General features: G+C 36.8%; 1 protein-coding gene across 4 annotated transcripts in view; it reads left to right on the top strand.

Moving 5' to 3' along the window:
- Positions 1-12627, top strand: part of LOC126189046 (bromodomain-containing protein 3-like) — a 108789-nt gene that overhangs the window by 59409 nt on the left and 36753 nt on the right. For 2 of the 4 annotated variants that reach the window (XM_049930900.1, XM_049930902.1), the window contains exon 3: positions 2056-2313. The exons of the other annotated variants lie outside the window; for them this stretch is intronic. The gene's annotated coding sequence lies outside the window, so the exon portion shown is untranslated. The remainder of the gene's footprint in view (positions 1-2055; positions 2314-12627) is intronic. 4 annotated transcript variants of the gene reach the window in all.

The raw sequence follows: 12627 nt of genomic DNA, 5'->3' as shown, positions 1-12627 counted from the left end.
AAATTGATGTAGCCTTTATGTTTAGTTCTCCTCATATGTGCACAAGTTACACGTCAACAATAGCACACTACCCACCACTGCACCACCAGCATAGTTTGCAGTGATCATACAAAGTTAGCAATGCAGCTTCCACCACTTTTCAACATTTCCGTTACATTCTCATAGTGGCCACAATCCTAAAACTTATTTACTGGTGAAAGTTATATATGATCCTCTATCTTTCTAATATAAAAACAAATGAAGATACTAAAAGGAATATGCAAGTCATAAACTAATTGCCATTCTTCCCCTCACAGAAACACGTAATAAAGTAAACTTATTATTTGCTTCTGTGCCATGCACAAACCAAGTACTGTGGATGCTGTAAGTAGAAATAGATTTCTGGATCACTTATGCCAGCTATATTCCATTTGCATTTCCATTTCCATTGCTCCTTCGCACATTGTATAACAACTCACTGCATTCTCTGAGAGACATAAACATTTGTTAAAATGCTGGAAATAGCACTCACCTGATCACCTATGTTGTTTTCACAATTGTTGGCTTTGTGTTTTGTGTTGTTATTTTCATCTCTGCAGTACACTTTTGCATTCTGTGTGTCAAAGAACATTTTACTGATTAAATTGCTTTTTTCAGTTCTTTGTAATTTAAGGGCCATTGTTGTTACAGAATCCATGATGGAATGTGGATCATAACATTCATACGATCATTTTGTTGGTCTACAGGACACTGCACGTGTGTGCTGGGCTGTGTTACTGTATAGGTTCTGTCAGCTGTTTGTCGTTCAGTATTTTCTCCTTTGTACAACAGAATATGCGCTCTTTTAAATAAATAGGCTCAACAGATCTACCTGACATGTAACTTGGGTTACCAGCTCCTTTGAATTGTTGATGTAATAGCTGGTTTTTAATTGTATTATTTTCTGTTTGCTTGTAATAATAATTAAAAGATTTATATTTCCATTTTTACTGAGAAATTCGTTTTCATGGTTGCCACTAAATTTGAAGTAAATAGGAAGTTATTGGCGAGTTGTTGAAAATAAGATAAGTTAGGAAGATATTGATGGATTCTTCTGAAAATAAGAAGGTAATCATAGCTTGATCAGAATTTTTTTTTTTTTTTTCTCCTTATTTGAGGTTGTTTGTCTTAGTTCAGAGTTTACACACAAGTAGTGTTAGTCTTGTTTAGAAGGTTATGTGTGTCAGTCCCATTGTGTTAATGACTCCTTTCCCATTGAAAATTGTGCATTCTATGGTAATTTCATATTGTCTTGTTGCTGACCCAAAAAAGTTTCAATGTATTAAATAGATGCTTACTTTAAGAGCACATTCTTGAGACTACAGAATGTCATTATTTTCTTTCAGAAAACCCTTGCTGAATTTGATAAATAATATATGAGATAATGAAAATGCCTAGCCAGTCATATAGAAAGATAGTAGGGAAAGCTGAATTTTGTTAATTTATTCATGAATATAATTGTGTGATTTCCAATTCTTTTTAATTGTAATATTTAAGGTTGTCAACAGTTTCTCAAGTGAATATATTAAAAACTAGTCAGTTACTGACAAAAACAAGAAAATTACTTGCATAAAACATCCTTCAAAAAATACAAAATTCACTGAGTCATTGAGTTAGTCAGACCTCAAAAAGAAATAGTATAACTTGAGTCATTGTTACCTATTGCATACCTCTTATCCAAGAAATCATTCATTGCAGTTGTGAATGTTAGCTGAATGTTGGTAATTCTATTTTTCCTCATTTCAGTTTATTTGTCGTAGGATCACTATTCAAAATCATCACAGTGGATGGCAGATTTTTGTTTACTTTCTCGACATTTGAGAGATTTGTAGGTTATTGTATTGACTGCAACTAGCCAGTGTTATTCAATTTGTAGGGCTCTTCTCACCATGGGAAGCACATCAAATTATAAAGCACGTACTATTAGAATGTCACAAGTAACACATCCCATCGGAAACTTTGTTACTGCGCTAACATATCATCAGTTGTTCTCAGTTATTGATAATGAAAACGATTCCATTTCTTGACGACTCGCAGGCAGAATTGGTTGCGGTGCCAGTAGCGGAAGCTTGTGTGAAGTACTGACCAGGAGGAAGGTTTGGCGGGAGATGCTGTAGTACTTGCCAGCCACGGGGCAGGTGGGCCTCGTTGCGTGTGCCATCATGATCCGCAGCGAACGCTCACAGCTGCTGCTGCTGACTGGCCAGTCACAGCTGTAGTTGGACATCCACACGGTGCTCTCTCAGAAAAACCTACTGCGTTCACATCTGTTGTCTGCGGTTTACAATTAAGCAGGTGATTGCTATATCTCAGCACTAGTTTCTTTATCTTTGCGTGCTCACCATTCCCATCACCTATGCCCAGTTTGTGATAGAACTGTTCATGTAGTTTAGACTGTTTATTGCCATAGGATTTGGAATATGTTCTAATGTCGTATGTTATGGTAAACAATTACAGTTCTCACTAGTCATCAGTATTTCTTTGTAGAGCTGTACTTTTTCATACTGTTAATGGAGAGAACTCACTGCCATATTATTTCATTATATTGTCATTATCTTGTGTGTGATTACTGTCATTAAAACCTAACCTTGTTTCTTGCTTCGTTCTGCAGACTTTTTGCACTAATGCTGTGCTATTTGTAGATAAACCATAACTATTTTTCTTTACAGGTTGGATTTTCTGTGCATTCTTACATTTTTTTAGTATACTCTGGTGTTAACTCTTTTTATATATATATATAATGTCATCCACAGGCCTGCCGGTTTGAACCGTGTTTGTTTAGGTGTCACCTACCTTGACCCTGGTTTTTTTATATGTATGTCAGTTGGTAAATATAAAAACCCTAATTTTGGCAACAAAAGAACTTGCATTAACATAACCCATTTCATTGGTTCTCTTATTTCTCATCATTTTTTGTTTATAGTTTCACGAAGAATTTCAACGTTCCATGTGTCTAGTATTTAGAGAATGTATTGACAAGAAAGGTTTCTGGACTGGCTGTCTACCATCAATATTATTTGAATGTGCCAGGTAGTATTAAATGTTTATCTTATGTTATCATTTTCTGGTATCGGAGTTGAAAGCAGATGTGCAACTGATTTGCTCACTATAAGTATATTAAAAAAAAAAAAAAACCACACCTTAGGGGAATTGCATACATGCTGAAATTATGTTTGAATCAGTACACAGAGCAAAGTAAATGAAGGGAAACAGTTCTTTTTTGTTATGAAGGGGAAAAGTTAATAAAAATTAAGTGATTTTATCCAAATATAGGGAAGAGATTGTTTTCACAATGAGTTTCAGATGCTTAGCAAATGCAAACATAATCTGTAGGGGGACACATCAACTGTTGTAAGTAATGTACATAACACTGCATATTAATGGTTACAATTATCATTACAAGGCATCATCTCTAGTTCAACTTCTGTCGTTTCAGTTCTAGGCTTACAGGTCACTTAACTTTGCACACAGTAGTATTGTTTATGACTGAGATTTCAGTTTTTGAATCTGAGTGAAGTGGTTGAAACACTGTACTCATATTTGGGAGGATCTGGGTTCAGATGCCCTTCCGGGAGTCAAAGATTTAGGTTTTGTGTGGTTGCATTTAATTTGAGTAAGTCAAATGCTACAATGTTTCCTTTGAAATGGACATGGTCAGTTTTCTTCCCCTCTCGTGTTCTATTTGTGACCGTGTTCAGCGTCTGTTAACCACATCATTAATGAGACATTGAACTCCAAATTTCCTTCTTTATCCTTTTGGTACAAATAATCCGTTTCTTGATCCTCCCTCGTGTTTTGTACTAGATGTATAAAAAATTCTTTGGGAGTCTTTGGAGATTTGAACTGTGTGGCCGAGGAGGGGCGTCTAAATACTTCATTCTTTAATCATTTTCATGTGATTTTATCAATCGGCACCAATCTATTGAATAAACTTGCATTCTATATAAGCTTTGTTCTCTTACCTGTTCATGTGAGCTGGCTCACAACACAGCAGTGAGAACCGTCTGGCTCATGGCAACATTGATGGGAATGGAGAGGTGGGGGGAAGGGAGGGGGGGAGAGGGGTCAGAACAATATAGCCCCACAATGAGTGTTAATTCTGTGGCCGATAATGTCATGTTATATATAGCTGTATCATTTCATTGTGGCTCATTAATGCATTTTGTGGCAGATTTAGTTTTTAATACTGTTGTACAGGGTGGGGCAAATGAAATTGGACCAGAGAGCAGTTCCAGGGTATAAACACAGGAGAGGAAAGGAAATACAGTACTAAACTGACTGTAGCATGTGACGTCTGCCTGCTTGCCGCCCCCTCCCCCTCCAACTGCCTCCGTGTCGATGTACTGCGTTGATATACTGGCTGAAAAATGGGGGGGGGGGGGGGGTGGAAGTCAGACACAGACTACTTTAAATGGTGTAGCCGTCAGGTGCACAGCTACGTTTTACAGTTGTTTACTTTTGCTGTTCAACCCCCCATATACACATTTAATATAGCCAGTGTACTATTGTTTAACTTTCGATAAGCCTCATTAATAGTTTACATGCGAACATCCACATACTGCTACAGTAGTTTACTATTGAACATATACAAGCAGTAAAACCCTAACCACACAGTTCTTCTTTAAGAATAACAAGGTACGTATGGAACAGACACTGTCATTGTTTTAACACACGGCCTAATTGTGTTACACTTATTTCATGGATGCATTGTTGATCTAACAAATACAGGTTCTTCGTCTGAAACTCAGCCATGGACTGACTGTCTCAGGACCAAAAATCGGGCCCTTGTCTATCCTCACAATAACAGGTGCTGAAACTGCACATCATTCGAAGTTTAATTTACAGAAATTACAATTAAAACTTAACTCATTAAATTAACTGAATACATTGAAAACTTCTGTCTTTTTAACAGTTTCTTCTACTACAAGAATTAGGCCAAATTATTTGTCTAACTCATGAAACCAATAAATATCGTTATGCAAACAACACTTTTGATAATTACTTTGGAGTTAATTACTTTGGAGTTAATCAAGGGCAGGCTTTGCTTACATGTTTTCGAATAGTGTCAAATAGATCCTTTAGGAATACTATTCGTTGTTCCTCCGGATGTTTATAATTAGTACAGAATTTATATTTGTTTATACTTAACAATATTTAAGTTATGAAACAATTACTGATTTCACCCTATAACAAAAGAAACTAACTAGGAATAATCAAAATAAATTAGAAAATCAGTTACATACATAAAACTAAGCACAAAAGTAGATCTGGTGTTATATTACTTAAAACTGAGGGCTAATCTTTCTCTTTAATGAAAATGCAGATTATATTCACATATGTCAATGGTAATTAGTTAAAAGTGAGAAATCAAAGGAGGCATATGGCAAAACAAGAGGATAAGTAGAAATATCCCAGCTTGCTTCATCACAAGTAGGTGTTAAAAGTGATCACCATTCATCTCGTGGCACTTTTGGGCCCTGGTCAGCAAGTTGCTGAAGGCAGATTGAAGCTGGATTGCTGGAAATGCTGCAGTCTCATCTGAAATGTTCTGCTGCAGTTCTTGAAGACTCAGAGGGTTGTTGTGATACACTGTAGACATGAGGGCTTCCCACATAAAGTAATCATTTGGAGCAGCCAGTTTTTCATGCACCACAGATCCGGTGACTTTTTCCGAATCTTCTCCCTCAGACACCTTAAAACCTGTTAGTACAATTTGTTAATGGTGATATGGCCCCTGGAGATGAATTCGTGATGCTGCACAGTGCCAAGAATGTCGAAAAAATGATGAGCATATACTTGGTTGCACTGTGGACCTGGCTTTGTCTTTTTTGATTGTGGCGATGATGGACTATGCCCAGACACCTATGTTTTGTCACGTAAAATGATTCTGAACATGTATTAAGAGTCATCCACTGTATGCTGACAAAGTTCGTATCAGACTTCGATACAGTATACCTTCTGCTTCTGGGTCAATAGCCTGGGGTGAACTTGACAGCAACATGTTGCATGTTGAAATCACATGTGAGAATTGTCTGCACTGTTCTGTACAACGCTCTTGACAGTGGCAGCAATGTTGTGGATTGTTCTAGCACAATTGTCAAGCACAAGTTGCTGAATAGTTTCATCATTTTCATGTGTTGTGCTTTTGGAAGGTTGTTCTGATTTCATGTTGTCCTCCAGTGATGTTCTGCTTTTCAAGTGCACATTCCACTCAAAACACCTCGCACAATTCATTGCAGCATTGGCATATACTTACTGAATTGTATCAAACATCACTGTGACAAATTTCCTCTGTTTTGCACGCAGTTTAACATTTGCTTGTAGTTCGAACTTGCTGTCCATTCTGGAATCACAGATATGGTAACAAACAAGTCATAATAGCATCAGCTGCACAGCTCCTGATATAACCAGGACACTGTCTCACGGCATGCTGACCTTTGAAATTCGATGCCATCAGTGTCCTGAGCATACAGCCCTTGTGCTGTCATCTTCTGGCATATTGTAAAACTAGTCTCAAAACTCTTTTTTTTTATGTGTTTTGGTGTCACAAGAATAGTTGTTCAAAAGTGTGATCTATCATCCAGTTCTTGATACATTAAAAAAAAAAAAAAAAAAAAAGACAATAACATACATTGTTGGGACAGTTGTGATCACTAATGGCTTTCCGTGTGTCCGGCTAGCCAACTACCAACTAAACAAAGCTGTTGCTTAAGCGCAGCATAATTCTTTTGCAGGCTAGTGTCCACACAGTTGGGAACTCGTTATTTTATGAAGCTGATGTAATGACTGCTACAAACTTTTAAGGCACTTCAGTGAACAAAAATTTACCCTAATGGTGCAGTTTTGCTGAACCCATAACAATAATGTCCAACCTTATAACTTAGACACACTTTATTGCCAAGTCCTAGTTGCTTAAGGCGGCATTTGAAATATTGTAACATTAAATGTCAACAACTGATGTGATAGAGTCCAACATGCATATGACTTGCCTTGAACAACAGCGACTCTGTGTAAATGTAGTTGAAAATAAATGTTCATGAGATATGGCTTTGAAAAATTCGTGCTGCCCACTAATTTCAATAACTCTTCTTGCCAATATAGAATAAGATAGATGTCAATAACAGTACATCAGCTATGGCCTTTAAAATTGCAGATTAGGTAAGCGTATTATTTGACATCTTAACCAGTCATATATGATGCCAATGAGCTTGACAGAATAAGTTTAGGGTGAAGTTCACTTTATACATCTGGCATACTGCTCTACATCTATTCTGATGCTGGCTTACATGTTATTTTGGACTGGCACACCTTGAGAACAACACATTTAATATTACAAAAGTACCGTTGTTTCGAGTGTTGCAGATAGTAAACCATATTGTGAGAATGAAAACAGTGGCAGCAGGAAAAGTTATTCAACAATTAAGAAATTAATTAGGCAATGCTGTTTCGGAAAATGCTTGTAAGCTATTTCCAGAACTGACTGGATTGGTTAGCCCACTGCGCAAGTTAATTTAGACATTTGGGCTGTTGCAAACGTCTCATCTGAACTAGTCCATAAAGTTGAAAGTGTCCCAACGAGTTACTCATCCACTGCAAACAGAACCTCCGAGTTGAATATGATAGAAATGGTCTTTGCCCACCTGTTTAGCTTAACAAAAGTGTGGTTAGCAACAAAGACAGAAAAAAATCAACCACCCAGGGCTCAAGAATTTGTGTAGGCTATATGCAGTGTAAACTCCATTTGTGCTGATACCATATTTTCCATCTTACAGTAACTATCATGTATGTAACTGCTGCCATCAAATGTCCTGGACAAGAAGAGAATGATCTGGAGCTTATAGTCAGTTAACCTGAAAGCTGTAAAGTGCTACATGGGTTGACAAATGTACAGATCTGAATCTTTTTAGGGTTCTGTGCCTCAGTCTGTAAAAATGGAACCCTTAGGATCACTTCGTTGTCCGTCTGGCTGTTTGTCCATCTGACTGTTAAGAACCCTTTTTCTCAGAAGCAGGTAGAGGTAACAACTTCAAATTTGTCACATATTAAGACCCATGGTCTTTTGGATGTTTAAAAATTTGAAGCGTTTATGGCAATTCAATTAAAAGATATGGCCATTTATGTCGTATATTTTAATACTCAAAAACTCACTCATCAAAACCTATCCTGTTGACCAACAATCACAAGAAGCAATGTTTCGCAGTACAAATAATGTCAATTATCTGAAACTTGTTAAATTGTAATAATATCACATAAAAATGTGTGTTGCCATTTGTACACGCATAAATTGCATTCATCATTAATCAGAAGAGCAATAGATGAACATTACTGCATGCAAACATAAAATGTAAGATGTAATCACGTTTTAATAAGTAAATAAAAATGTTACGTTATATCTTCTCTCTCTGCGTATATAAACTGAAGTCCTCTGCTTGCTTCTTTTTATATCGATAACAGGGAGGAGTCGTTGAGATTATCGATTCCCAGGATGGATGAACTATATGCACCCATAATTAAGTTTGTACAGAACACTCAGTGCACAAGTCCCCCCCCCCCCCCCCCTCTTAAAAATTAGTAAGCTTTGATAGGGTCAAATAAGTTGCTAGCTCTTGCTACTTAGCTGTCCAAGTTGTTGTCTGCAGCAGCATTGACAAAGCAACTCTACATGCTATTTTTCCATTGCTGTTGGTGTAGAGACTGAAGAAGTGTGTTGGACATAAGCGGGTGGTCAATGACACATGGAATATGTAAAATCCTGACCACCAACTTCTTTTGTTTACTGTTTGAAAGTCATTTATTGACAATGCGTATCCAAAAAGTATGCAATTCGGTTGATGATTTTATTTATAGTGAACTGTCTGCGCAGTTTTGGTACTGTCCCTGCTGCTCTCATATGTCCTTGCTTTGCAAGACGACTTCAGGTGCCGTAGTATCTTCCAAGGTGTTTTGAAACACTGTTTACACGATCAAATTGTGATTTAAGGTGGTGTTGGAATGGGTTGAAATGTTCCAGTTTTCTTTACTTGATAGAACCTTCTTAAAATTCATTTTGTATATTGCAGTAATGTTATGACTGATTAAAATCAAAACTTTGTTTTATCATCGAGAGTAGCTGAACATTTAGTAAGTTGAAAATAAAAATTTGAGAGTAATAGAAAATGCTCAATTATTTAATTAATATTTCGTCTCTCTCTCTCTCTCTCTCTCTCTCTCTCTCTCTCTCGTGTGTGTGTGTGTGTGTGTGTGTGTGTGTGTGTGTGTGTGTGTGTGGGCGCGCACGAGTGTGCGTGCACGCGCCTTCTGTAGTGTTTATGTTGAGGAGGCATAACAATTCACATTCTGTGTGATGTTCCATTTATTGGTCTGTATGATGTAGTACTAAACTCAGAGCTATTGTACAGAAGTTCCATTTTTCTTAGCAGTAATTTTCATTGTACTCCGGTATATAGTACAATACACATGGATTGGTAATGCATTAAACTTTTCAGTTGTACTATGTGTCACAATTATAAATTCTTCAATTTTTCATTGAAATGAAACCGAGTGGGTGCTTGACCAATTTGCCAAACATCTAAGCTTACCTTTTTTGAGTAATTTGAGAAATCATGGCGACTATTAGTCATTGTGTTGGTGGGAGCAACATAAAAGTAATTGAATATGTTCGTTACCACAAGTCAATTTATCGTTCACATAAGTAGATCCCCATTAATATTTCAATACTTCATCTGCTGAAATATTAACCGCATAAGTTTCTTTGTTAAGAATATAAAATTAATGCACAGTATTCTCTCTTCAATTTCCACCTACTGCAACCATGGTGGATTGTAAGCTAAATGATGAATAAAAGTTCGGAAGGAAAATGATATTGGCACACCTATAGGTAATGTTTTGTGTGTCACAGTTTACAAGTTGCTATGAGCTAGTCGGGTATGTTTATAGAAAAAGATGTATTTCCATAACGAAATATGGCATTCCTTTCACAGTATCCTCAGAAATACTACCAACATTAGCTACATTTGGATGGAAGTGAAAATTCTTATGGCCAGCAGTAAGACTGTTTTCAAGGTAAAAAATGTTTTTTGACAATTTTTTTTCAAGTAAGTTGATTTATCCCTGAAGGATGATTTCTTAAAACTTGTGAGCAAATGATAATGCCTTTGCCTTGTTTGGTCGTAGGGCACTGATTCCTGAAACTGTTTTTGTTAATGATTTGTTTAGTGCATGAAATGTTGGACCCACATCACATCTAACATAACAAATTGTATAAAAATCATTTGAATTCTCTTTAGCCATTAATTTTTTCCCTTCTACCAGTCAACAAATGTAGAACCTCATCTTGCATAAAGCTTTCTTACAGAAAATTCTTCATGTAAACTATAATGTACTCATTTTTCTGTTATGGCTATGCAATCAACTATTTCATATACGTTTAATATCATTTTTCAATGTTTTCATGTGTCATTGCAGTTTTCGGATTACTCTTATGTAGATCTCCTTCAATATAAATACCTAGAGGTTTGAATTCATCCAGCCATAAAAGAGCCAACTCCTTATAATTGATGAGAAAATAAAAAATAATTACTGCATTATATCTCAAGTATATCCTACATAAAATTTCACACAAAAAATGCTCCCTTGTCCTTTTTACCCATTGCATGAACAGAAATCATTTACCGTATTTACTCGAATCTAAGCCGCACTTTTTTTCCGGTTTTTGTAATCCAAAAAACCGCCTGCGGCTTAGAATCGAGTGCAAAGCAAGCGGAAGTTCTGAAAAATGTTGATAGGTGCCGCCACAACTAACTTCTGCCGTCGAATATATGTAGCGCTACACAGGCATCCTTTGTAGGCACAAAGATAAATACTGGCACCAAAACCTCTGCGTCAGTAAACAAAATTAAAAAAAAAAAAATTGGAAGATGAGCATTTTTCTCCACCTGAGTTTCGACCACTGCATTTTCATACATTATGCAACGAAGTAAATACAAATTCCGTATTGTTCATCTTCGAATTTCAATGTACTATGAAAATCCGACTGGTAATACTTCGATTTTTGTCAATATGGCCAACTGTACGTTCTGAATTTTTTCCTACCTTTGAGAAGAGATGGTTGCTAATAGGAACCTGATGAAATGTGAATCACATGCAATATTCTCTTCACCACAAGAATAATACAAATATAAACATTTTGCCATGTATTCTTTCGTGTTTGCTTCTATCTCATTTAAATCCTGTCTGCCAAATAAACTACGAAACTAGAGTGAGACAACAGCAAACGCGAAAGAATGTACGTATCGTGGCATGTTTATATTCGTATTACTCTTATGCCTAATAGTGATACAGTCAGAAATGAAGCACGGCAACTGACTAGATTTTTAAATCTAAGATGACTAATTTCTGTGCAGAATTTGATGTACTAAAGAAGTGGCCGCAAAGATTTTCAAACGGAGAAAAATTTTCGCCAAACTCTTGTTCAGAACATGTTATATCATACGCAGTCTATTATTTGGTTCTTGTTGATCATTATCAAAGAAAGCAGCAGTGTAAGTAACAACAAATAACAGTCTCTTGCCATTGTTTCGCTAATGTGACGATTCCTCTCTTTTTTTAATTGTAGGCGGCGGTAGCGCGCACAAAAGCAAGCCATGCCGCGAGCAGCGACAGGCCGTAAACACGCACTATCAGAATGCGACAAACAATGCATGACACAGTATAGTAATGCATTTTCAGCTTAGAGTGACTGACGTAAACACCTATAACATTGAAAACGGCACTTATCAGATCAAAGCAAAATAAGCAATCGATTCAAACCAGACGAAGCACGTGAAAAAGGAAGGGTATCCGTATAAATACGGACGGAGCGCCTGACGCATAGCAATGGCTACCTGGTAAAGCTTAACTGCTAAGTTTTCGACTCGAACCAAACTACTGTAGCTGTATCGTCATTCATTCGACCTAAATTGTGTCTCATTACTTTGTTTCGATTTGGAGGTGCGGCCTAAAACTTTTCTCTCCCCTTGAATTTCGAGTCTCAAATTTCAGGTGCGGCTTAGATTTGGGAATTTTTTTTTTTTCCCCCCTTATTTCGAGTCTCATATTTCAGGTGCGGCTTAGATTCGAGTAAATACGGTATTATGGTAAAAATAAAGTTAAACCTTGGAACATCTTAACATAGAAGTATGAGTGATTGTATGTACATTGTGTCTAATGAAGGAGTTCCCGCTACAAAATTAAATGTCTGAAAAACTAAGATTGATACAGTACAACAAAAGGTATGTTTATAGTGAAAGCTGTAAGCATTTAATAGAGAAGTTTCAGAATGGTCATAAAGCTGCTAACAGATAGCACTGTATGCTGTGCAGCTTGTACAGTGTCTGTGTGCTTAATTAACCTCGTCTTCGCAGTCACATCACAATCTTTACAAATGACCACCATTCACAGTATGGAAGTGGTGCAAATGAACAATGAAATTTGCATCACATCCTATAATGTGTCAGTGGAAATGTATGCAGATGCCACACAGATTGCTGATTCAAGTTTGTACAGTGTGGGGGAACGGCTCCAGTAGGCATGATGTGGTCTGGCCTTATCTTGAATTAACCAGTCGGTGCC

Source organism: Schistocerca cancellata, chromosome 5 (genome assembly GCF_023864275.1).
Source record: "Schistocerca cancellata isolate TAMUIC-IGC-003103 chromosome 5, iqSchCanc2.1, whole genome shotgun sequence".
NCBI classification, from domain to species: domain Eukaryota; kingdom Metazoa; phylum Arthropoda; class Insecta; order Orthoptera; family Acrididae; genus Schistocerca; species Schistocerca cancellata.
The sequence above is the reverse complement of the archived record's forward strand: the minus strand, read 5'-3'. Positions and strand labels throughout refer to the sequence as shown.